Genomic DNA, 27,805 nt, shown 5'->3' on the forward strand with positions numbered 1-27,805 from the left:
GTGCTTTAAACAACCAGTCCTGTTCTCATCGACGTAATGTACATTAAATTCAAAACAGTTTAATTTAACCTGCCGTAATCAGAGGAAACCTCCTGCCAAAACATCTCTTGGCAGCTAGAGGCACAGCTAGGACAATCAGGTTAGCTGTGAGCTCTGCCCTCATAACAGATAGAAAAGAGGCCTGGGAATGTAGGACAAGTTGAAGAGAGAAAGCCAGGTTGACCAAGGGCAATCAGAGTAACTTAGTACATTTATAGTGTCTATAATCCCATTGTTTAAGATAGTGTTACAAAATACCTTTTCCCCAGCCTTGATTCTTCAGTGACTTCATCCTGTGACAACAGTGGTGTCTACACTCTAGAAATCCAGAACACATATGCCTGACCAGAACTTGAGGGACAAGTAGAGAGTTCCTTGACTTCCTATAAACTTAACTTCTCAGAACACTCTGCATAAAATTTTTGAGGATCCTGAAAGATCAACAAAAAATCTGGGACATTCCTCATGGATCCTTTAGGGGCCCAGAAAACAAAGAGTGCCATCAAATCTACAAGGCGATGGTGTTTCTGATAGTTATGAGGTAGGTAAAATTTTCCCATGCAAAATTATCCAGGGGTAACGAATATAAACTAACAAAATTGCTTTACAGATACAGAAGGGGAAGGTGAAAGTCAAGAAAATAAAAGAAAAACTATGGTTCTAAGATTACATTGCCACTTAGAAAAAATATAATATCTATCCATAACATTTAGCATTCAAAACCGGCTCAGAACACGGGAATGTAAATTTGTTCCATTAAACACGCCATATGGGAATTATACCCTCATTCAGACTGACTTACTCAACTGAGAGAGGACTGAAAGAAATTCTAAGCCTTAAAATTTACATAAGTATTTCTAATTTCATTGGGTCTCTAGGTGGAGGAGGTGAGAGAACGAATCTCTATCGTTGAATATCGTCCTGCGTTCATTCACTATACAGTTTATAAAAGACACAGAAATTTTCCACACCACTTTATTTGAGCTATTATGCAGTTTAATATTTCTTTTCTCAACCAGAAAAATCATTTGAGTGGCTAAAAATCAAAAATCCTGACAAGACCATTCCTTATCTTAATCAAATTTCTTTTCCCTGGCATCCCAGGGTATTTTACTTCTTTGACTTCATATGAATTGTAAAGAAAAGTGCCTACAGTAAGTTTTTTTTTTTTTTTTTTAAAGATTGGTACCTGGGCTAACAACTGTTGCCAATGTTCCTCTTTTGTTTTAAGGGTTGGCACCTGGGCTAACAACTGTTGCCAATCTTTTTTTTTTTTTTTCTGCTTTTTCTCCCCAAACCTCACCTGTACACAGTTGCATATCTTAGTTGCCAGTCCTTCTGTTGTGGGATGTGGGACGCCGCCTCAACGTGGCCTGACGAGCGGTGCCATGTCCGCGCCCAGGATCCAAACCCTGGGCCGCCGCAGCAGAGCGCGTGAACTTAACCACTCGGCCACGGAGCCGGCCCTCTACAGTAAAATTTAAAAAACTAAAACTTCCCTTTATTTCTGAGAAAGTTTGAGTACTCAGGACTGGGATTCCTCCCTTGTCGTTTCTCATTTATCGGTGAAAGGACTTTGTACCCAGGTGACAAGTGTGCTATCTCTTACAATATTCTTGATAGTGTCTCATCAAAAAAATCTGCTAAAGCATCATTCCTTTCTTAGTTTTCTTAGTACCAAATTCACTCAAGGGACATTGTTTCGTATTTTGAAAATTTATTATTTTACGGCAACGGTTTAGTGGCTGAGACACAGAGCTTCATTATATGAGGAAATGAAACATCTTATTGATTATTTTTACAAATGCAAATAAATTAGTTTCCAGTGGGCAATATGATTCCAAACTGATTGTTAAATGTCGCATCAGAGGTACCCTCCCCTCACACTAAATTCTGGATACATTCTATAACTACATATGTGCCCACTGGCTAAGTAAACATTAGGCTTACTGACAAAAGTTTCTGTTTCTCATTTAAAACAAACATCTATGCCTGATTTTCATTAGATGAAAAAATAAACAAGTAATTCCCAGAGAAACTTAAAACAGATCACAGAAAATACACAAGTTCTCTCTGTTCTCAGGTTCTTGCCTAGCAACTTGTTCTCACAAGAGTGTTTAAATTATTTTGGTCATCCCAAACAAATGAATGTTGGGCTTTCTTGAACCTGGGAAAAAATCAAAGACAAAGAAATCTTTTTGATTCCACCACGTGGTTCTCAGTACTATATAGTAAACTTTACGTTTAATATAGAAAATGTAAATAAGAGGTTTTTAAAAAAAAGAATATGCATTTGTTCCAAAAATCTACAATGAAATATGGTAATATTAAATTGATATTGATTTCCCAGGATACAAATAATACAAAGCAGCAGCAGTAAGCAATCTTAGGTGAACAGCCATTTATTTGAGCATCTATAAGAAGAATAGAGCCCAGAAACTGCGCCTGCCCTTAGCAATTGCTAGTTGCCCACTAAATTCTATTCTCCTCTCTTCCCTAGTAATAAGTCTCCCAATTTTGAACTGGGTACATGGCCACTCAAATAAAAGCTCAATTTCCAAACCTCCCTTTCACATAGCAGTGGCTCTGCACATAGACTGTTCTGGCCAGTGAGTCCTAAGAGGAAACATGATGTGGCAAAGTCTAGGGAGCTAACTTCAAAGACCTCTGGCAGATACGCTTTGGTCCTTCTCCATCTCTCTCTTTGGCTGGAATACAGTTGTGATGATTGATGCTGAGCGATCCTCTTGGACCATAAAATGCTCTTGAGAACCGAAGCAAAAAAATATGATAGTAGGAGCCTGGGCCTCTGACAATTGGTAGAGCATTCCAGATGTGTCTTAGATGGAAATCCTTGGAGGGTGATGTAGTGTTACACAAAATCACAGGCCTAGAGATCAGGAGGTTTGGGCTAGAATCCTGAATCTACTGCTGAATAATATCCAGCAAGACACAATCACCCTCTCCCCGCCCTGCTCATCTCCAAGATTTTTGTTAGGATTTAGGGTAATAGATGCTCACCAAGGTAAGCCACTGAGCTATTTTGTTTATGTTTGGGACAAAGTATACTTATCTTAAAGAGAGTCAGCTCAGGTGGTTCCTAGTTGAGGTAGGTGTTGGGTGGTACAGAAACAATAGCCCAATTGCTGCTCTCAAGTGTGTTTCCTCCCCAAGGCCCTGCTGCAAAGGGATGCAGAGTGACATGTGCATGTGCATATGTATATTTTCCGGCATGCAAAGTTTTCATCAGATTCTTCAATCTAAAGGTTATTGATCCTCAAAGATTTAAGCACAATGGAAGACAAAATCTGACATAATTTGAAAAAGTATTTATATACAAAAGGAAAAATTAACTCCAATTCAGGGATCTCAGAGTCTGTACAGTAATTTGCTTCTTTTTTGTCGTTGTTTGTTACTATTGTTTTTTAACAACATTCAGAAAAAAATATATAAAATGGCTATTAGATGGCTGGAAAATATAAAAAATTTCCAATTATCAAAAACAAGAAAAGTAAATATCATAAAATTTTACAAAATGATTAAAGCCTACCAATTTATGTTATAATATGTGGCCTGAATGCTTCCCTGCTCTATAGGGCCATCTATAGTATCCCCAGTTGTTCTGCCTCTGAGCTGGTGCTTGTCCAAATTTAGCACATAGAGAGAGGAGTGATGTCAGCAAGACGGCCAAATAAGACATCCCTCACTCATATCATATCCCTCCCTCAACAACAATGATTTGGCATCCATCCATGGACAAAAGTGCCTTTGTGGGAGCTGCAGGATCAAGCCCCATATGCCAAGGAATCTAGGAGGAGTCCTGCCCACCCATGCATCAAGTAATAGACATATATACCTCAGTCCCAGTTGTGGACCCTTAAATGGCCCACAAACTGGCACCAGCCCCTCTGGTCTGGGAGCCCCTGGAAAATACTGACTTAAACAATCAACCACTTACTTTGTGGAAGTCCAAGAGTCCAGTGGAGAAGTTACAGCACACCACTAGAGCAAAAAAATCCAAGATTGGACACATTGGAGAGGGTAAGAGGAATAGTTTGACTTTACCTGCATCACTTCTCCTCCAAGGCAGCACAGTTCAGCCCAAGAGAGCCTTTCTTGGCCTGCGATTCCTCCCATGGAGGAAAGGGAGAGCATGTGAGTGAGCACCTGGCTTCCCCAGCTGAGTGGGATGCTGCCAAAGAGGCCCCTTTCTCTCTCACCTCATCCAGAGTACTGAGTCATGAGCTGCATGACTAGGGAGCAGTGAGCAGCTAGGAGAACAGCAGCCAGGCCTTGGAACATATCAAAGGGACCTGGATGCTACTAACCATATCACAGACTCCATCATGAGGCTTGCCCATGAGTCATTGGGAGGCCTCACCCACAGATTCCCCCCAACTGGCCCACAAGCACTCCCAGCGTGCTGTACTCATCACACACATACTCCTACACCCCATGGCCACCTCCCTGTATGCAATCCCAATACCGATGAGAGCAAGCTTCAGCAAACAGATAGTGAGCATGTACCAAAAGCTGGCCCGAATCTGGGGGCCAAGGAGAAACCACAAGCTTGAACATTTAGCACTGCCCTTGGGGAAGCAAAAGGGAGACTATCAGCAGCCAGCCTGATGCATTAAAAGATCAAGAGAAGGCATACAAGCTTAAGAATTCTGCCACAGGTGTGGAGCAGGCATATCCACAGAGGTCTGAGAAAGCCTCAGAATTCCTAGCAGGGCTGACAGAAGATATTTCTCTCCCAATGTCAGTCAGGAAAGACTGGAGGAAGTGACCACTACTTCAAATGTGAAGACAGCAATGCCAGACTTGAAGGAACATGAAAAATCAAGGAAACAAAACACCACCAAAGGATAACAACAATTTTCCAGTAACTGACCACAAAGACATGGAGATCTGCAATTTACCCAATAAAGAATTCAAATTAGCTGTTTCAAGGAAGCTCAATGAGCTACAAGAAAATGCAAAAAGATAATCCAACAAAATTAGGAAAACAATACACAAACAAAATGAGAAGTTTAAGAAATCATAAAAAAGAATCCAACAGAAATTCTGGAGCTGAAGAATACAATCAATGAAATGAAAAATGCAGCAGAGAGTATCAAGAACAGAATGGATCAAGCAGAAGAAAGAAACTGTGAAGCAGAAGACAAGAACTCTGAAAGTAGTCAGCTAGAGGAGAATAAAGAAAAAAGAATGTAAAAAGAGTGAAGAAAGCCTACATGAATTATGGGATACCATTGAGAGAAGCAATTTGCAGATTATTGGAGTCACAAAAGGAGAAGACAGGAAGAAGGCAAAAAGCTTATTTCAAGATATAATGGCTAAGAACTTCCCAAATCTGGGAAAAGATTTGCCCATCCAAGTTCATGAAGCTCATAGATCCCCAAACAAATTCAACTCAAAATGATCTTCTCTAAGACACATTATAATAAAACTGTGAAATACCAAAGGTGAACTTGCCGCTTTCCTCTTAAAAGCAGCAAGAGGAAAGAAGCTTGTCATTTATAAGAGAATCCCCCTAAGTCTATCAGCAGATTTCTGCACAGAAAACTTAGAGGCTAGGAGAGAGTAGCATATTCAAAGTGCTAGAAAAAAAATGCCAAGAATATTTGGATCTAGCAAAGTTTTCCTTTAGAAATGAAGGAAAGATAAAGACTTTCTCGGACAAACAAAAGTTAAGGGAGTTCATCAGCGTTAGACTTGCCTTACAAGAAATGCCAAAAGGAGTTCTTCTAGTTGAAATGAAAGGACACTATTAGCAACATGAAAATATACAAGACACTGGTAAAGGTAAGCATATAGTCAAATTCAGAAATTCTAATACTCTAATGCAGTGGTATATTAACCGCTTAACTCTAGTAAAAAAAAAAAAAAAGATTAAAGAACCAAAGTATTAAAAATAACTATAGCTACAAAAATTTGTTAGTGAATACACAATGTAAAAAGAGGTAAATTATGATATGAATACACAAAATGGTAGAGATTTTGATTGCAATTAAGTTGTTAGTGTAAAACAGACTGTTATCTATAAGATATTTTATGTAAGCCTCATGATAATCACAAGGCAAAAACCTACAGTATGTACACAAAACATAAAGAGAAGGAAATCAAAGCATACCACTATCGAAAATCATCAATTTGCAAAGGAAGACAGCAAGAGAGGAAGACAGGAACAAGGAAGCTACAACACAGCAAGCAAACAATTAATAAGACAGCATCAGTAAGTACTTACCTATCAATAATTACTTTAAATGTAAATGGATTAAATTCTCCAATCAAAAGGCATTAAATGGATAAAAATAGAATGGATTAAAAAACAAGACCCAACTATATGTTGCCTACAAGAGACTCACTTCAGCCTTAAGGAAACACATAGATTCAAAGCGAAGGAATGGAAAAGATATTCCATGCATGTGGAAACCATTTAACTCAAAATGGATTAAAGACAAACATAAAACCTGAAACCATAAAACTCCTAGAAGAAAACATAGAGGAAAGTCTCCTTGACATTGGTCTTGGCAATGATTTTTTGGATATGACGCCAAAAGCACAAGCAATGAAAGCAAAAATAAGTAAGGAGGACTACATTAAACCAAAAAGTTTCTGTACAGCAAAAGAAACAATCAACAAAATGAAAAGGCAAGCTATGGAATGGGAGAAAATATTTGCAAACCATCTATGTAATAAGAGGTTAATATCCAAAGTATATAAAGAACACACAACTCAATAGCAAAAAACCCAAACAATCCATTTTAAAAATGGGAAGAGAAGCTGACTACACATTTCCCAAAGAAGACATAGAAATGGCCAACAGATACATGAAGAGATGCTCAGCATCACTAATCACCAGGGAAATACAAATCAAAACCACAATGAGATATCACCTCACACCTGTTAGAATGGCTATTATCAAAAAGACAAGAGATAACAAGTCCTGGCAAGGATGTGGAGAAAAGGAGACCTTGGCACTGTTGGTGGGAATGTAAACTGGTGCAGCCACTATTGAAAACAGTATGGAGCTTCCTCAAAATGTTAAAAATAAAACTACCATATCATCCAGTAATCCCACTTTTCAGTATATGTCCAAAGGAAAGGAAATCAGGATCTCAAAGAGACAAATGCATTGCAGACATGTCCGTTGCAGCATTATTCACAACTGCCAAGACATGAAAACAACCTAAGTATCCATCGAATGGATACAGATCACAACTTCTTTATCCAGTCACCCATTTTACATATACACACACACACACACACACACACACAGTTGTGTCACTTAACAACAAGGATACATTCTGAGAAATATATTGTTAGTGACTTCACTGTTGTGTAAACATCATAGAGTGTACTGACACAAACCTAGATGGTATAGCCGATTATACATCTAAGATATATGGTACTAATCTTATGGGACTACCATTGTATATGTGGCTCATCATTGGCCAAAACGTCATTATGTGTGCATGATTGTATGCATATTATTCAGCCATGAGAAAGAAGGAAATCTTTCCATTTGTGACAACATAGATGGTCCTCGAGGGCATTATGCTCAGTGAAATAAGTCAGATAGAGAGAGACAAATGCTGTATGGTATCACTTATTTGTGGAATCTGAAAAAGCCAAACTCATAGAAATAGAATAGAATAGTGGTTGCCAGGGCTGGGGATGAGGGAAATGTGGAGATGTTGGTCAAAGGGGACAAACTTCCAGCTATAAGACGAGTAAGTTCTGGGGATCTACTGCACAGCATGGTGACTACAGTTAACAATATTTTGTCATATACTTGAAAGTTGCTAAGAGAGTAAATCTTAAATGCTCATCACGGAAAAAAAAGAATTATGTGAGGTGATGGAGGTGTTAACTAACCCTACTGTGGTAATCACTCCACAAGCATATCAAATCAGCACGTGGTACACCGCAAAGCTACACCAAGTTTATGTCAATTATATCTCAATAAATCTGGGGGAGAAAAAGAAAACAATATATGGTCCTTATAGATGCTGTGATATTTTTAACTGCACATGTTACAACATTTTGAGGCAACTTTACATATTTTCCCTCAAAAAAGTTAACCCATTGAAATGGGAGAAGCAGCAGTATTGTACGACTTAGGGAAGAAAGAACTTACAGGAAATTATATGGAATTCAGTGACATGCAGAAAATTATGAGAGGAACTCAATTAGGAGTAACAAATACATACGACCTTCCAAATTAGAAGGTTTTATTATGTAAAACCACATTAAAAGGAACAACATTTACTAAATAGTGCAGCAAATATGAATACATGGCACTATTTCAAAGATTATGCCACACACTTCTTTCTCCTTTTCAATACAACTGTATTTCATGATTAAAGCACCAAGCCATTTTTCTATAATGAGTCATAATAGCATCTTGAAAATTTTGGCAGCCTATAGGCTACTGTCAGAAATTCCTTAGGCAAAGCTTTTGGGAGACTCTCTCGCATTTCATTGTCACAAAATCCATTATACCAGGACAGAGCTCAGCCTGCCTGAGTAACATCTATCTGAGGGTTATAATTTTGTCATAAAAATTTACTCTCACATGAACTTAGCATAAAAGGTCTCCGTCCAGAAAATAGGAATTGAAATAAATGGATTATCACTTGAACTGCTTTTTTGCTCACTTATCCTTCAATTACAAGCCTTAAGAGTTCACTGGTGTCAAGAGAGGTTAAACCAGAAAAATGTAAAACAATTTTTGAAATCTGTGAGGGAAATTTGACACTTAAATGTCCCAAATGCATTCTTATTGCCATGGTATCCCTGAAGTGTGCTATTGATTCATTTTACATTGTGGATTAAAGGCTTAAAAGACTATTCATGAAACAAAGAAAAAATCCATATGTATCATTTCGTATATAAAATATTGCAAGAACTCTGATTTCTTATTTTTAAAGTCCAATTTCTTTTTTAAAAAATCTCTGCTTTGCAAAACTTAAATTTCAAGAGGTAATTAAGTTTTAATGGAGCAAAAAGCGGGGAGGTGAGAAGGGAAAGTTCTGTGATTGCAATCATACTGGCAGCAATGATCGTATGAAAAGTAACATTTGCATAGCACCAGATCATTTAAAAATTGCCCTCACGTGCATGTCAGCATTTGATCCCAACGACTCAATGAGGCTGAGATGGGAGGAGGCTGTTATTATCCCCATTTTAGACATTAGAAACCATGGCTCAAAGTACATAAGTGACTTGCATATATAAACTTGCAAATTGAAACTAGATCTTCACACTTCAAAATTCAAAATCTTTTCATTGCACCACACTGTTCAATGGTCATCACTTCTTTAGAAGGCAGAGAGAGAAAGTCTAATTTGTGAGTCATCAATTTAGGTTCTAATGCTCAAACCTTGCTAAAGGTGTATCATCATAACGACCCATTGGTCACACTTCTGGACGGTCTGGACCTGTGCTTCTCATACCTGAACGTGCATTGGAATCACCTGGGAAGCTTATGAAAGTACAGGTTGCTGGGCCCCTCCCCCAGAGTTCCCGAAACAGCAGGTCTGGGGTGGAGTGCAAGAATTTTCATTTTTAACAAGTTCTCAGGGAATGCTGATGCTGCTGGTCCAGGACCCACACTTCGAGAACCACTGATATAGAATAACTCTAAGTTTTCCATCTGTTTTTCAATGATGGTTTTTCTTCAATAATTTTAGTGATCTCTACTGAATTGTGTAGTTTATTTGCAAAGTAATTTACTCATAGGTTTTATCTTCACTTAGAATTGTAGACAAATCAAATAGATGAAATAGGCATAATATTCCCATTTCAATTCCTATCGTCTATGAAAATGCTTGTAAATAACAAAACCAAGCATTTGAACACAGATTTATGCATTTCAAATCCATCACACATTAAAACAGTTTTAAAATATACATAAATAAGTATAATAAAGGGTCCCTGATTTGGAATTTTGTTGATTCTACAGCTTTTAAAATAACTGGCACTAATTTATTTTTTATTATTTATATTTACATATGTTTATTTATCAATTTATTGACTTTTTAAATGTTTGAAATTTTTACATTAAATGTCATATCCAAATCCATTTTTAGAACATAAAAAATGTGACTTCCACTAAGGCCCAGGTTCACAACAGCTACATCCAACTGAGAAAACTCTGGTTTGGAAACTTTTGTAAAAATGCCTTTGGCTATAAGAAGTAGCTTTCTTTTTTTCTTGTTTTTTGGTGTTTTTGTGAGGAAGGTTGGCCCTGAGCTAACATCTGTTGCCAGTCTGCCTCTTTTTGCTTGAAGGAGATTGTCGCTAAGCTAAAATTTGTGCCAATCTTCCTCTATTTTTTATGTGGGACACTGCCACAGCATGGCTTGATGATCAGTGTGTAGGTCTGCACCAAGATTCAAACCCCGAACCTGCAAACCCTGGGCTGCCCAATCAGAGCACGCAAACCTCACCACTATGCCACCAGACCAGCTCCTGCAGTAGCTTTCTTAATAGTAAAACTGAGTGAATTCTGTGAGAAGTATTTGCAGAAGTATTTTTGCAGGTAACAGCATTTGTTGCATGAAGACTAAGAGGAGGATGCCAGCTCATATGGTTCCTTGGCTGTCACGTGGAAAGCTCAGACAGGGAAATGGGCCAATCTGAGGACTTTCTTATGTTCAGGCATCCCTTGATATCGCCACTTGAAAAAGCTCAATTGTGGCTGCTCCAGTTAACTTTTTACAGAGGCAGAGAAATGAAGAAAGGTAAGGAACATGTGTCTGGTCATTTTGGCAGAAGAGTAGAAAGAAACAGGTCAGGGAGAAAAAAGTAACAAAATAGATTTTCCCTAGCCCCTTCTCCATACTCCCACCCTCTCCCAAAATTATTTAAATATTCTGCCTCTAAGCCTCATCCTAACCCAAGTGGCCATTTCATTTGGTCTACAAAAACCAAGTCTTTGTGGTGAGGCACCTTTTCTTAGACGTTGGACCAGGGCAGCCTCATGATTCTGGCATGTTGAGTAGATTCCTATTTACCTATTGATTTGTTGTTAAAAAACCTTATGGAGGTGAAAGATCTTTTATTCCTTTATCTTACAATAAGGTAGAGAGAGAGAGAAAGAGAATAAGATAAATATACTTCTGATATACATTTGAAAGACTAAATAAGAATATAGGAACAACATGTGAGCATACAACAGATACAATGGAGCATTCAAGGGCTCTGCAGTTGCCCAAAGGCAGGTTTGAATGGAGGTGTCACCACTTACTAGCCAGGGCCCATCTAGGAAATTCAGGCCATGGTACCTATGACACGAGATTATTGTGAAGACTTAAACAGAACTATATAAAACATGGGGTGATCAATTGCTCTGGTTTGCTCAGAAGTAAGGGGCTTCCTGGGATGCAAGACTTTCAGTGCTAAAACCAAGACGGTCCTGAGAAAACTGAGCTGGTTGGTCACCGAGTTGCACTGAAATGTTTCTCAAGCAAAAATAAATAAATATTAGGACTCCTTCACTCCTTCCAATTTTCTAGAAATATTTTCACCAGATAAGATATATATTAATATTTATTAGTAGTGATCACTTTGGTTTAGGTGTTAAATACTCTACATGAGTTATATCAGTTATTCCTAAATGAACCCTCAGAGCTAAATGTCATTTTAATCGCTCCCATTTTGACAGATGCCAAAACGGAGGCTCAGAGCAGCTAAACGCCCTACTCAAAATCAGAGTTAATAAAAGGTAGAAAAGGCATTCAAATCCAAGCAGTCAAATGTTAAAATGTGCACACTGAACTCTCTCCCCAGGGTGCTCCTCAGCACCACCTGGGAGCCTCTTAGAAATGCAGACTCAGCACCACACCCCCCAGACCAACCTACCGGCGGCCCACCTGAAGCACTGGGCCCTAGCGCCGGCGCCGGAGACGTCCACAGCTAAAGAAGTCAGGCTCTCGAGCTTTAGCTAACACGAGCAAATTCTCATTCCATGCCCTTAATTTGGGAGGTCACAAATCCGAAGCTCAGAACGTCTAAAAGCCACACAGAGACTTACTGAAGGAAACTCAAGTTGAACTCAAGTAGGACTAGCAGTAGACTCAAAAACAATAAGTAAACGTAAAACTGAAATGAACCAAGCGGTGCTTTCTTAAAGCACAGGTTTGGGGCATTTATTCCTCAAAATATACCTACTTAGAACATGACCAAGACGACACCTTTGTTCTGATACGAATGCATCAGAAAGCAGCGAGGGCAGAGACCAAAGCATGAACGCATTTTGAGAAGAAACTTTGAGCTGATCTAGTTTTCGTTCTGCTCAAGTTCTTGGCTTTCACAAAAAACTGAAAATAGGGGGACAACTCATAATTAGGAGACCTGCTTATGTTTAGCACAGATTTAGAGTTTTGAATATAAATATAAATTAACAAGTATTTAATGTTCTTTTCAAAAACAGGATCTTTGTAGGGATAGCCTAGCAAGTGCTCTTACCCAAAGCTGAAAGCACAGCAATAAAATCTCATTTCGGGCTGAGACCAGACACACAAAGTCAGAAGTGATGAAGTCATTATCGTTTGCTAGATTAAAAACACTCAGTCTCCATAACAACTCAGACCCAGCTCAGAGTAACAGCTTCGGTCTATCAGAGTAAATATTTTATGTGCCAAAATATGTTGGGTACACAGTCCATACCAAATTATGTGTTTAATTAGCTGCGTTTCATCAGGTGCCTTTATACCACGGCTATCTCTTCTCTATGACATATTTTTTTCTATATAAAGTGAATAAAATAGTCACTGGAAACAACTGCATTTAGGAAATAAGACTATAATTCCACCTTCAAAGTTCCTCAGCTTAAATCTAAAGATTTTTCTCATAGTGTTTTTTTTAAATAATGCATAGATATCCTTTTTTTATTAAATTTAAATTGGATTTTTAAGGCTTTAGCTTCAGGTATCACAACTGACAGGGTAGGCTGTGTTGGAAGGGAACTGACGTTTCTAGAGCTCCGTGCCAGGCACTTCACACTATTGTTTAATGTCCCAACGATGCTATGAGACAGGTATAATTAACCGCCTTATAAAGGAGAAAACCAAGACTCAAAGAATCTGAGAGAATCACCCGTGGGTCTCACCAGAGGATCAGCATTAGGATTTGAACCCAGGTCTGAGACACAAGTAATGCCTTCCAAAAGTGACCATGAGTCCTTGCGGCACGTCATTCAAGGCCTCCGGAACTGAAAGTGAACTGTTTCCCATCTAACAAGTGAGAGTTCGCGGACAACATAGACTCACAAGGAACCAGCAAACAAAAGAAGGTTTACTGCTCCTCCCAGCCAGCTTAGACCCCTGCCTCCAGCCCACCAGAGCCCACGCGGAAGCAGATGGTTACAGCTCTCCCCTAGAGATGAAGAAGAGGGGGCATGGCTCCACAGGGTGCAGGGCTACCCAGGAGCTGGTCAGCACCATCCAACAGGCCAGGGACAGCAATTTCCCCAGCAGGTTCCAGCACAGGTGACACATGGCCTGGACACAAGTGCATGGACCGTAGTACATCTGGCTGCCCTAGAGAGCAAGCCACCAGGTCCTCCTCTTTATGGGTCCCACTGCATCTAGGGCTCTTATTCAGAGCTGCCAGGCAGTCAGAAACTGAGCTTCCCATACACAGCAGTCACCAAGCCTCTCCACGGACACTGCTCAGTGTCAGTCACCTGCCTCCTCAGCAAATGCAGCATTTGGAGCTACATTAAAAACCTCGATCCCACAGTCAAGTTGCCTGCTGTTAAGGTCTACAGACTTCAACTAACTCATCAGACAATCTGGTGACCAAAGAGCAATAAGGTCACATATTATAATATATAATATAATATATATAATATAATATAATATTATAATATTATATTATTATATATTATATATATTATATAATATTATGTAATATATAATATATAATATGGCATTTGCTTGGGAGACCCAGGCTTCAGAAAGAGTGTGTCCTAGGGACCCTTACCAATATTGCTCCCCCAAATCAAATTCACTGCTCAGACGTGGTGCCCGCCCCCCTTCATGGGGCCTTTCCAAAGGGTTTCCCTCCATGAGAGCTCTCCTCTCTCAGTTGTTCCCAGAGTTGGAGTCGCTGCCTTCGGAAAACTTCCCCTTGGGTAGGGTTACTCCTGAGCATGCATCTATACTTCTGGAAATCAGCCACCATGGCATGGACTTCTTTTTTATTCGCCACAGCACCTAACACATCTATGACATGGTAGAGGCTAAGACCAGTCCTGGCAGGCTGCTTCAGCAGGGCCTCCTGGGACGGCAACGCCTAGGTAGAGGGACCACAGCCAGAATCTGATGAGCAGAAATGTGATGAGAAGTGAACAGGGTCTGCTAAATGAACGCATGTCAACTGGACTCACTCGGCTCTGACTTCTACATGAGACTGCTAAGTTATTGATCTGATTGAGCTGATAGGGGTTTGGAGTGAACTGGAGAATGCAGAATAGATACACTTGGGATAGACAGACAGCATCCATCCCAAGCAGTCGTTAAAGAGGCAGAAATGCAAACAGATTGGGAGAATAAATGTCATAGGATCATGCTACGTCTCAACTTTATGCATTTTGGCCTAGCAAGTAATGTGGAAAAAACAAAACCAGCACAGGGCTTCCCAGTAGCTGTCTCTGTCTTCATCACTGTTCTTTTCCTTTATTCAAAACAATAAGGGTGTCTCTGCTTTTCTACCTCAGAGAAGCCTGGAAATTGGGGTTTGGGGGATAGTAAATGTCCCCAGGGGTGAAGTTAATACCCCTAGAGGGTCATCTGCTTCCAGAGACCACTTTCTAAATATGCTCTCTATGCACCCACATCCTTGTCTCAGGCTCTGCTTTTAGGGGAATCCAAACTAAGAGGGAAATGAAGGCAAGAGAAATTGTCAAATCATCCAGAAGAGACTAAAGAGAGGCTTGTGTGAATAATTCATGCACCATCCAGGAATAATACAGTCATTCGTCACTTAACGTTTCTCAGAACGTGTCGTGAGGCAATTTCGTTGTTGTGCGAACATCATAGAGTGTACTTACACAAACCTAGGTGGTACAGCCCACTACACACCTGGGCTCCACGGTACCAGTCTTACAGGACCACTACTGTGTACGCAGTCCACCGTTGACTGAAACGTCATCATGCGGTGCATGACTGTATCCTTAATGCCCTAAGTTCCAATTGTCAGAAACTTTTTGCTGCCTGTGAACAGTAGTTACTTAATTTCCAGCAGCATGTAATTCAGCTGGGGAAATTAATAAAGTTATTTTCTTAGTCAAATAGAAAATGCTAAAGAAACTCCAGTGACGGTACTACCACTGCTAAAGGGGCTAAAGAGCTAGAGATCATGACACAGGTTATGAAATGCAGCCTGAACCTGTAAAGCAATGCACAATTGCCAATAATAGTGTTGTTGTTACATTTAACTTTTTAATAGGCTTTATTGTTTAGGGCAATTTTAGGTTCACAGCAAAACTAAGCAGAAAGTACAGAGAGTTCCCATATACCGCTGCCCCCACACATGCACGGCCTCCCCCACCATCTCGTACCAGGTGGTACATTTATTACAATCAATGAGTCAACACTGAAACATCCCTATCACTTAAAGTCTATATTTACAGTAAGTTTTGCTCTTGCTGTTGTACATTCCATGAGTTTTATATTTAATTTTAAATTGCAAAATGGTATACAAAAATCAGATCTTCCCCCAAGATGTTATAACATGTGCTCAAAAAACATAGACGGATTGCTATGGAGCTAGTTGAAGCTCTTTGGAATAGATAACCAGGAACCCTAGTCAACCCAGCAACTGGGTCAGTTCTTGATGCATCACGGGATTCAGATTAAGACAGGTAAAGAAGCAGCTCATTGAGAAGTCCAGAACCTCATGGTCATTCCTGGGCAGCACCACTGAACTATTGCAAATCCTCACTCTTTGAATCCACAAACCATTTGAGGTCTCTCTGAGAATGGAATACGAGTTGACATATATCCACACAACATCAGCCAAACTGGCAGAATGGTTGTTAGCATCTTGGAAGAAAAAGACAGGAGACATAGATAGAACATCCTTTTAAGAAATGACCCATCACCAACGTTCCTGATGCCTCCTGATGGGTGGAAGAACTCAGACCCTGAGGCCTCAAAGTAGAAAAATGACTCACAAGAGCCAAATTCTGAATGTGAAGTGATTTCAGGAATAACAGCAAACTTATTGTGCTCATATTTGCATTTTTCTGTATGTATAACTGTGATATATGTTTCTTAAAACCTGTCTAAATAAGTCTAAAAGATCCTTTTTTAAAAGCATGAGTTAAAAATCTTAGGAATAAAAATGTTTAATTAAGGGTTTTTTTTCTGTCTTAGTAACACAATCAATGGCATCTTAAACTCAATAAAATATTACAAGTGTTTATAAAATTATGGGAAGTTCTGGGGGAGCAAAGGTCAGGGAAAACCACCACTGGCTTTCCAAGGTCAGAAGGCCTGAGGACTCCCAGAACACCCCTGCTGCTGATCTCAGTTGCAGCCTGCACCAAAGCAAGAGATTCGCAAAGGAATACCCCGAAGTCCAAGGAAACCTCATGACTGCCAGCTGCCACTCATCTCCCCACCTGCTGGCAAAGAATATCACCTTCTCCTAATTTTCCACTTCTGATATCTCAGGTGAGTGTTCTCTTTAAGAGTATCTGACCCAGGACTCTGCTGGCTAGAGGTTCTGGGAAATGTTGTTCCTAGGAACTATGGACCAAATTGTGTTCCCCTCCCAAATTCATATGTTGAAATCCTAAACCCCAATGTGATAGTACATGGAGACGGGGCTTTGGGAGGTAATGAGGTCTAAATGAGGTCATTAGGGTGGGCCCCCATGATGGGATTAGTGCTCTTATAAGAAGACACCAGAGAGCTGTTCCCTCTCTCTTTCTGCCATGTGAGGGCACACAGAGAAGGCAGCAAGCCAGGAAGACAGCTCTCACTGGGACCTGACCATGCTGGCACCCTAATCTCAGGCTCCCAGCCTCCAGGACTATGAGAAACAAATGTCTGTTGTCTAAGCCACCCAGGGTTGCCTAAGCCACCCAGCTTAGACAACTACAGTATTTTGTTATGGCAGCTCGAGCTGACTAATACCCTAGGCTTCTCCCCTACAATGCAGTGCCGTCACATCTTTGATACAATATAGGGATGGGAATGATGGCAAGCCAATGATAGACAATCGGCACAAGTGCTTCAAGGATTATGATACACAGGATTGCTGTTCTCAGCTCTTCTCTCGCTCCTTGATAAAGCTGCACAGCCACACTCTTCCCCACGTGACTCTGCGGTGCCTCCTACTGTGGGCACAGGACATGTCCCAGCCAGTGCGGCTGGGCTCGGCTATGTGATTTGCATGGGACAATGGATTTTAGTAGACGTGATGCAAGTAGAAGTTTTAAATATGTTTGTGTGGTTTGGCCTGCCCACTTACATCTCTGTGGTCTGCAATAAGAAGAACATGCCCCAGATAGACACTGGCACTGATGAAGCGGACAAGACCCAACCCAAAGCCTGGAACCACCGCCAACCTCTGGGACCCAGCTGAGCCACAGACAACCCACAGGTCTGTGAAGGAGAAAACGAATGTTTATTATTGTAAGCTGCCAAGATTTTGACATGGCTTGTTATGCAACAAAAATTAATGCAAGGATTAAATATATAGTATCTAAAACAGTGCTTGGCATATATTAACCATATTTTGGGAATCTTGTAAATTATATTGCACAATAAAAATGTAAGCAATATATTCAGAGTCTTTATTTAAAGATAATAGCAGGTATGAATAGCAGAACTTCAATATGTAAAAAATGTTACATCTTTGCATTTTTGCATTTTTTTATATCAGATTAAATCTAGTTTGAGCACCATGCATTAGGGTTGGCAAGAAGTCTAATAGCTTTACTTTTTCAATCCTCATCCCTTTCTTGCATGATACTAAACCCCAGGACTTACATGTGACAAACAGAGGGGGAGGGCCAGACCTTCAGACAACCTATGGAAGTAACACTGACTTCAAAACATATTTTTGTACCTTTCTGGGACACCTAAGACCTCAAACTATAAAGTAATACATGCTCTCTACATTGCTAGAATCTGAGGGAGTAAATGTCACCCACTGTCTTAATTTATATTTATATTCCTAATTACTTAAATTAGAATTAAGAGGGTTTTACAGGGCTATTTGGAAGTAATAGTGGTTTGAAAAAACGAGATGGTCTATCACCATTTTAATTTAATGTATCCTTAAAAAATGTAATCAGAGTAATGTAAAAGGATGGAAGAGGATTTGTCTTAAGTGATATACAACGTTTGTGCATATGCAATTAAGTATACATCAGAATAAGTGTATAGAAAACCATTCAAAGAATAGCATCATTCTTTGAAGGGCAATTTGGCAATATTTATCAAGAGCCGTAAAGTTGTCACATCCACGGACCTTGTAATCTCATTCTTAAAATAAATCTAAACCAATAAATCAAAAGAAAAAAGATACATTTAGAAAGACATTATACTCAACTCTAGTAGTGAAAAGTAAATATAATCTAAATGTAAGAGAGCTTTGGTAAGTTTTGGTATATAATGTTTTTAGAATACTATATTCTATATATGTTCTATATAGAGAGAGAATATATATCTATAGAATATATAATTCTCTCTATATAATACTATATTCTATATATATAATAGATGAAAAATAAACAGTGTAGAACCATAAATTAAACAAAAAGAACAAACCAAAAGAACATTCAAAAACATGTAAGGTAAAAAACTTGCAGCAAAAAAAAATGTGATTGTGTGTCTCTAAAGTTCGGAAATGTAACACACACAAAGAGTGTGGGTGTAATATCTTATATTGTACGTTATATTTTTATTCTAAACACCTTTTGTAAAAATAAAACCATGAGACAAACCTATGTGTTACTTTGTGCTGAAAAAAAATGTCGGTCCCTATAAACAGTAGCAAAGGACGGGTGGATCCATTTCCAGATGCTACTAGGAAGGTGAAGACGCAATGTTATTGCCTTTCACCACCAAGATCAACCAAAGACACCAAGAAAGGGATGAGAAAGCCCTGAGATGAAGACAGAGGGCTGTTTTGAATTGATGTGAGAGGGAAGGAGTGGCTTGGGCCAGCACAAGAGGCAGCCCATTAGACTAGAGAGAGGATAAAAGAGAAAAAGGACTGTTGGGACAAAGAATACCCACCCTACATCTACAGCAACTCAGACGTGATCCAAGTGATCTCACAAACAAAGGAAAATCAGGGGCAGAAGCCACTGTGACATGGTGTGAAAAATGAGGTGATGACTTTAGGAAGCTGCTATACTTATGGCAGATTCCCACCTAAAGCTACTCCTTTCCGACAGGCAAAGAGCAAAGCCCTTCCGGGAATTATGTTTTTAGGATAAAGAGTGATGGGCTCAGTTTTCCACTGCCTGGGCCTCTCCACACTAGGGCTCATGCATACACCCCATTCTCCTCCTCTGAGCTGATGGTGGTGACAGACACAGGGGTCTGGCCTTCCCCTATAGGCATGACTTGACAGAGTCAAAAATACCTCGGGGGAAAACAAGCCCACAGACCAAAAGGATAAGATAGTTGAGGAGTGTAACTTTGGATTTTAGATTCCATCAGAGGCAAAAATATTTAAATCAATAATTTTATATACACTTAATGAAATTTTTTTAAAAAGGAAAGAAGGTAGCAATATGATAAAAGAAAAAACACATTAAAAAGAGTCAAGCAGATATTTGAAAGATAAGATTACAATAGTTGAAATAAAGAACACAAAGATAAGATACATTTAAAAAAGGACACCGCTGAGAAAAGAAGGAAAGGGCAAAGAAATGAGAAATAGAAAGGGCAAGAGGTATAAGGAATAGAAGCTGAAGTGGTCAAAGCCAAATCACAGAAGAGACGAAAATTTAAAAAGAGGAGTAAATATTGGAAGAAATAATGCAGACAAATGTCCCAGATTTTTTAAAAAGATAACAGGCCTATGATTGAAAGAGCCTATAGTGAGTGCCAAAGAGGAGAAAGAAAGAAGAGTCCACACCAGGTTATACTAAAGTTTAAGAATAAGAAAGATAAAGTTCCAAAAGCTAACAAAAAGAAAAAGCATATCACACCAAAGGAAGAGAATCAAATTATTGAAAAGCAACGCTGACTGCAAGAAGACCATGGAAGTAGAATTTCCAAAGTATTGAAGGAAAAGAACTTAGCGTTTAGAACTTTATATCCAGCCCCAATATTAGTAAAATCTAAAGGCTTGATAAATATAGTCCCAGGAATATAGGACCTAGACAGTTTGCCATGCAAAGACCCATGCTGAAAACAGGGTGGGATATCCTTAAATAAAAGAACAAATATGAGAGATGCTGCAAGTGATACCTGAACGAAAGAGAGCAAACGTCTTGGTTGTTATCTTAAAGAGAGGGTGAGAGAGAAATGTATTATCAAAGGAAAAGAGGAAACATGTTCATAGCAACCCCTATTTGAAAGTTGAGATACTTTCAGTCAGTTGAAAGTTGGGTTCTCACAGGTAAGAACACACTGAAACACTGTTTCTGGAAGTGTTGTTCACCAAGCTGGTCTCTGAAGTGTGTATCAGTTCCTGACAAGAGAAGGACCTTGCACCAGAGTGTGTATCAACCCCACCACTAAACACACCGCTTAGTTCAGCTGACCTGATGTTTACACAAATTCTTTCTCAACGAAGGGAGCAGCGCTTTAATTTACATTCTGAAAGGAGGTCCTCATCTCATTGTGGATCAGTAACAAACAACTCCTGTATCAGAATTTTGAGAAGACATAGCTATCAATTTAAAGGAGGGAGGGAGATGAAGTGGGTGAAAAGAAATAGAGAAAAAAACAGAAATAATAAGTTGAGATATTTAAAAACTAGTCCAAATATACCGATAATTAGCATAATTAAACAGGAGTCAAACTTTAAAAGATGAAAGTCACAGTTCGGCATTTATAAAATCTAAAACATGCTGTTTACAAAAGATATACCTAAAGCAGAAGAAAACACAAAGGTTAAAGGTAAAAGGATTGGTGTAGTGGTTAAGTTTGGCATGCTCCACTTCGGTGGCCCGGGTTCGTGGGTTCAGATCCTGGGCACAGACCCACACCACTTGTCACCCAAGCTGTGGTGGTGACCCACATACAAAATAGAGGAAGATTGGCACAGATGTTAGCTCAGGGCTAATCTTCCTCAGCAAAAAAAAAAAAAAAAAAGTAAAAGGATACAAAATAAAATATGAAGTAAATACAACCAAAAGAAAGTTTTGTAGCTAGACTAATAACAGATAAAATGAATGTAAAAGGTAGAATGTATTATTAGGGACAGATAATTCAGTTCACTACTTAATTCAATTCTCCAAGAAGATGAATTTTAAATATATAGTCGCTAATAAATTTGCCTTAAAGTATGTTATGTAAATGTATTGAAACTATAGGGACACAGTAATAAGTCCACCATCATAGTGAGAGATTTGAGCACACCTCTCTCAATTATTGAGAAGTCAAATAGAGAAAAAATCAGCCAAGATATATAAGATCTGAATGGCACAACTAAAAAACTTAACCTAATGAACATTTATCGAATTCTGCATCTAAGAATTAGAATAAAAATATCCTTCTCAATATATACTATTTATAAAACTCTATCATGAATTGGGCCATAAAGAAAGCCTCAATAATTTTACAAAAATAAGTATGCAATTGAGTTAGACATTAATAACACAAATATAAATTTTTAATTCCCACTTATTTGAAAATTTTTAAAATCCTGATAAATAACTCACAGGTTAACAGGAGGTCATAATGGAAATTTTAAAATATCTAGAACTGATTTAAAATTTTTAAAACTACACATCAAAATTTATGTGATGCAGCAAAAGCAGTGATCTGAGGAAAATTTATAGCCTTAAACATGAATATTAAGGGAAAAAATTAAAGCCTCAAAATTAATGAATTAATTACCCATCTTAAGAGGTCAGAAAAAACTAAAGAAAATACAAGATAAGGGATAAAAGAAAACAATGATAAAATAGAAAAGACTAACAAAGGCAAAAAATGGCTGTTTGGAAAAACCAACAAAATAAACTTTGGCAAAATGAATCAAGATAAGCAGAGGAAAGACAAATGATTTCATAAATAAAAACGGGGACTATTACTACAGAAAATGCAGGGGTTAAAATGATTTAAAAAGACTTCTTCTTTCAAACAAGATGGAGAATCAGGGACCAGACTGACCTGCCAGAAACAACTAATAAAAAAAAGCCAAAATATATGGAACAGTAGTTCTCAGATATTGGTCATTAGCTAACAGTTGACAGTGAGCGATGCCTGAGAGAGGGGAAATTTGAGGGGCACCTGCTAATTACCCCAGCTTACTGCCTGGAGAGAATTTTCAGGCTGCAGCTCAGTAAGGATCTGTAGCATCTCCAACACATTACTAGTGGGATTGTAAATTAGTGCAACCACTTCGTTAAAGAATTTAGCATTACCTCTCATAGTTGAAGATTTACCTAGCCTGTAACCTAACAATTCCGCCTCTAGGTATATATCAAGAGAAACTCTAGCACATGTACGACAGGATACATGTAAAAGATGGTTCACACCAGCATTGTTCACAACAGCGAAAACTTGGAAACATCACAAACATCCATCTATAAGCTATTGGATGAATAAACCATGGCACCTATACATACAGAGCAGTCAGAACTAATTAACCACAGGGATTTGCTGCCATGACGATGACTCCTAACCATACGATATCAAAGTGAAAACAGAAAGTCTCTAAAGAATAGGCTGAGCATGATACTCTTTGCCAAGGTAAAAATAAGGAAAACAAAAGCCACACAGGAATAAATAGAGATACAATTAAGCTATACAAAAAGGAAAGCAGTTCCATTTCCAGGAAGACAGTATAGGCGTATTTTTCCGTTTCTCCCGCTAAGCACAACTAGAAACCCTGGATATAACGCATCAGGCAAACGTCGTGCTGTACACTGCAGGCCCAGGACTGATTTATTTTCTTCCTGGAAGTTTGCCCCTGTAGACGCCTCCCCTCACCTGGCCACGCCCACCCCGGACCACCACGGTGGCACCACAGCGGCACCCAGCGGCGTCCACCTGCTTATCCGCACAGGTTGTCGCAGAATTTTCTCTTCACCACTCAATCATATCCACTTACGTAAGCAGTCAAGCAGTCAACAAGAAATTTCTTTTTCCGGAGACAGAGATACTTCACACCGAATAGTCTTGCCGACTGCAGTCTTTTCCGCTCCTCCAGTCCCTAAGCCCGTAAAGAAACCGGACTGTGTGGTGACAGGCATTGTACCCGACTGGGGGCAGCACAGAAGCTAAGAATGAGGATCAGATTCAGGGGCTTCGTCGGGCTGGTCAGCCGGCCAGGCATGTCCTCTGGCTGGAAAGAGGTCAAACATGACAGCTGAAGGGACAGACTCTGGTTCGTCAGGAAGCCATCGGTCATGACGCCCATCCATGTCCTCTAGGCCACGAGGTTTTCTGAAACCCGCTTTACCTCTGTAAACTAGGTGCTAGGAACATCCTGCTGCTGCTGACGGTCCACCTCTTCGGGATGGAGATGCTATCGACACTGGTGTCTCGGTCTGTTTCCATGGCTACCACGCGCACACCGCTGGAACATGCGTGTGGACGACTGTGGTCGAGGGATGGAGGTGGCCGAGAGGCGGAGAGCCGACCCTCGCCGCGGCTGGTGGAGGGGCTCCCTTCCTGCTCTGCGGGTGGCGCCCAGCCCGCGCAGGGGTCCCCGGGCGGCCGAAGGCTGTGCGCGCCCGGGGCCGCCCTCCCCCTGCGCTGGCCCGCCGGCTGGGTCTGCGCCGGCCGCCCCGGGCCGCGGGGTGGGCGCCGGGCAGCGCGGGCAGGGGCAGGCCGCCCACCTCTCCCTCAGTCCTGGAAGCTTCTGAAGCACCCACGGCGCTCCCGAGGCCCGCCCGCGCCAGGGTGGGGAGGACGGACAGGCAGGCCCCGCGGTGGCCCCGTCCAGTCCTGGCCACAGGGATCAACAGGTCATCACCTTACACTGTGACCGGGGCCGGGCAGCCCGGGGGCCGGGCAGCAGGGTGCGCGGCCAGGAGGAATTCACGTCCCCAATCCGATGAGTCCAACACGGTGACCGCCAGGGCCGCTTGCGCAGGGACACGGCCCGCTCGGGCTCTCCGTTCACACTCGCGTGGCTGGCGACGAGGGCAGCTCCCCGGGCACGGGTGGGAGGTCGGCTCGGCCCGGCCGGGGCCGCCGGGCAGGGGCACAGCGGGGGCGCGGCCGGCGGTGGGGGGACAGGGCCGGCTCCGAGGCCCCGAGGCCTCCCCTCTCCCTGCGGCCGCCGGAGGCTCGGCGCGCCCCGGGCCAGGGCGGTGCTCGGGGCCCAGGCCGCGGGCGGCGGGGCGGCGGGGAGGCCAGGCCAGCCTAGCGCCGCCGTCCGCGTCCAGGTCCGGGTCCTGCTTCCCTGGGCCCTCGTCCCCGCGCCAGCCGCCCTGCCGGCGGAGGTCGTGGCAGCGCCGGACTCAGTTCCCAGGCGCTGGCGGGGTGCACACGCGCCTCCCGGGGCACCAGGGGGAGCGGAGCTGGCGCCCTGGCCACCGGGCCGGAGCCCCTGCTCGCCTCTACCCTCGGTGTCGGAACCCGTCTCGTCGGGTCACCTCCGCGCCCAGCCCGGCCTCCCCGCGGCCGCCTCCGCGCTCAAACTGCGCTTCACCAGCCCTGCCGGCGCCCGCTCGCTGCCCTTCACCGCTTCTGCCCCCGGCGAGCAGCTGAGACCCGGCCGTGACCACCCCCGGCCCAGGCCTCTTCAGCGCCCGGTGCAGGACGCCCTCCACTCCCCGCTCGGGGAGGATGTTGGGGTCCCAGAGCAGCTGGTCCTGGTTCTCCTGGATGTCTCACCGTGGCGGTTCAGGGGCGGGTCGCCGAGGTCGGCTTGGGTCAGCGTGGTGTGCAGCAGGGTGACTACAGTTAATAATACTGTATGGTGTATTTGAAAGTTGATAAGAGAGTAGATCTTAAAAGTCCTCGTCATGAGAAAAAAGGTTTTGTAACTATGTATAGTCACAGATGTTAACTAGACTTGTGGTGATCATTTCGCAATATATACAAATATCAAATCATTATGTTGCATGCCTGAAGCTAATATGATGTTATAAATCAATTATACCTCAAATTTTTTTAAATAAATAAATATGACAAACATCAGAAGACCTGAAAGGTGGAGAGAAGAAGGCAGACCACCTCGGGATGTTGGGACCCAAGGAAGGATATGCTGGTGAGTTCCCAGGTGTTCTTTTTGCCATATATAGACCAGACTTAAAGCTGAAAAAGGCAGGGACATAGAAACACCAATGGACACAGAAGAAAAAAGCCCCAACAGAAGCCTACTCTCCCTAGCCAAAGAACCAGGAAGGGACAGCCTAGCAAGACAGAAAACCTGTTGGCAATGACTGCTCTATTTCAGCAAAACACCCCAAAAACTGTGGCCCAACCCATGCCAGCAAAGACTGAAGGAGTCTAGACTTTCACTCACCCCTCCCGCCCCTCACTTTACCCCACTCTCTCACTCCCCTCCCCCACCTCCCACCTTGCACCCCCACCCCACCCCCACCTGGTCAGGCTGTAACCAGGAACTCCAAAACACACACAGGGTTGTTGTCAAAGAGGGCACACTAGGGAGCCAGGACTTTCAACATAGTAAAGCTGTCAGTTCTCCCCAAGTTGATATACAGATTTAACACAGTTTCTACCAAAATTCCAGGAAGAATTTTTGTAGATGTAGATAAGGTTATTCTAAAGTTTGTACGGAAAGGCAAGGGAGCTAGAATAGCTAAAAAAGCAATTCACCAACTGCATTCCTGGCCATTTTTCCCAGGGAAACGAAGACTTATGTTCACACACACACACACACAAAAATCTGTATGCAAATATTCATAGCAACTTTATTGGTATAGCTCAAAACTGAAAAAAATCCATCTCTCATTCGAGAGGGAATGGTTAAACAAACTGTAGTGCATCCATACCGTGCAATAGTATGAGCAATAAAAGGGATGAACCGTTGGTACATGCCACCATCTGGATGAATCGCCACACAATTATGCTGAGTTAAAAAAAAATCCAAGTCCCAGAGGAAGTGACTCCATTTATATGACATTCTTGAAATGGCAAAACTACTGAGGGGGCGAATGATCTAGTGGTTGCCAGGGGCTAAGGGGGGGTTGAGGGACGAGGGAAGTTGGTATGACTATAAAAGGGCAACATAACTGATCTTTGTGGTGATGAACACGTTCTCTGTCTTTACTGTGTCAATGTTAGTATCCCGATTATGATATTTGGTATAGTTTTTCAAGATGTTGCCATCGGGGGAATCTGCGTAAAAGGTACACAGGATCTCTGTGAGTTATTTCTTACAACTGCATGTGAATCCTGCATTATCTCAAGATAAAGGTTAATTTTTTTCAAGAAGGAAAACAGTGGCGGGATCAATGCAGTTTCTGGATGATGGTTCTCTTGTGTAGACAGTCAGCAGATAGAAGAGGGAAAGGCCATATAGTTAGTTGTAGGATTTTGTCAAGGTCGTTGCTCTTCTTTTGGGTGGTGAATTTGCAGGGGCTTATCAATGATTAATAATAACTATGTAAATTACTAAAAGCAAAAGTTAAAAAACAAAACATGGTGGTTTTAAATTGTCTCAGAGTCTTATATTCTCAATAAATTGTTGTGGCTGGACAATGCTATGAATGCACCAAGCTTTTTTCTTTTCCTCTCAAGCAAAGGAAAGGCTACATTCCGTGGACCCCATTGAGTCTAAGTGGGCCGATGTGACTTTCTGGCTGATGGTATCCACCACAAGTGAAGTACACCACATTCAGAACTGGCCGTTAAACATCCTTCACAATCAGCCACCGTCTTTCTCCTCCATCCCTATGGCTAAGAAGATGGCAGAGCTGTACAGTGTAAGAAGCCCAGATGAATGAGTACACTGCTTGGAGGAGACCCACCCGGGAAAGCCTCCTGACCTGGAAGATCTGCATTGGACACTGCAGGAGCCAGAAAGAAACCTGCACTGGATTAAGCCACTGTGATTTGTGTGTTTATTTATTCCTACAGTATAGTTTAGCCTACTCTGACTAATACAGATGCTTAAAAAGACCCCCAAAAATGATAGCAACTCAAGCAGCGAAAACCAGAACTGGCACTTTAATTGCCAAAATCTGGGAGAAATTGCCACTATTTGCAAAGCCTTTATAATTGGATTGAGAAATATAACCAGTGACCCATGAATGCGTTGGCACTGGGTTGCAGAAAACCCGATGGCTGAAAAGAAGGTGGAAAGATGCTTTGCCCCTCCCCACTGTCTGCCCTGGCTCAGACATGCAGAGACACTGCCAGCCAGAAAATGGGGCTGCCCGTCCTCTGCTCCTCCGTGAGGCTTTCTGCAGGTGCCGCTCCCTACTCTGCCACGTCTACCCCATCCTCGCCAGATTTAAGTAAAAGAGCATTATTGTCTGCTCTGAGTATGGTGTCTATTGTTTCTGTCCACATTTTTATACTTTTACTCATGTGCATTTGTCCAAAAGTAATACATCTATAGTAGTGAGGGGTGTTTTAGAAGATTTACCTAAATACTAGCCTATCCTGTGACTCCTTCTGCAACTTATTTT

General features: G+C 41.4%; 1 pseudogene; it reads left to right on the top strand.

Moving 5' to 3' along the window:
* Positions 1 to 17,587: 17,587 nt before the first annotated feature.
* On the top strand, positions 17,588 to 25,649 carry LOC123279477 (collagen alpha-1(I) chain-like; annotated as a pseudogene).
* Positions 25,650 to 27,805: the final 2,156 nt, after the last annotated feature.

This window comes from Equus asinus, chromosome 21 (assembly GCF_041296235.1).
Source record: "Equus asinus isolate D_3611 breed Donkey chromosome 21, EquAss-T2T_v2, whole genome shotgun sequence".
In the NCBI taxonomy this organism is placed as follows: domain Eukaryota; kingdom Metazoa; phylum Chordata; class Mammalia; order Perissodactyla; family Equidae; genus Equus; species Equus asinus.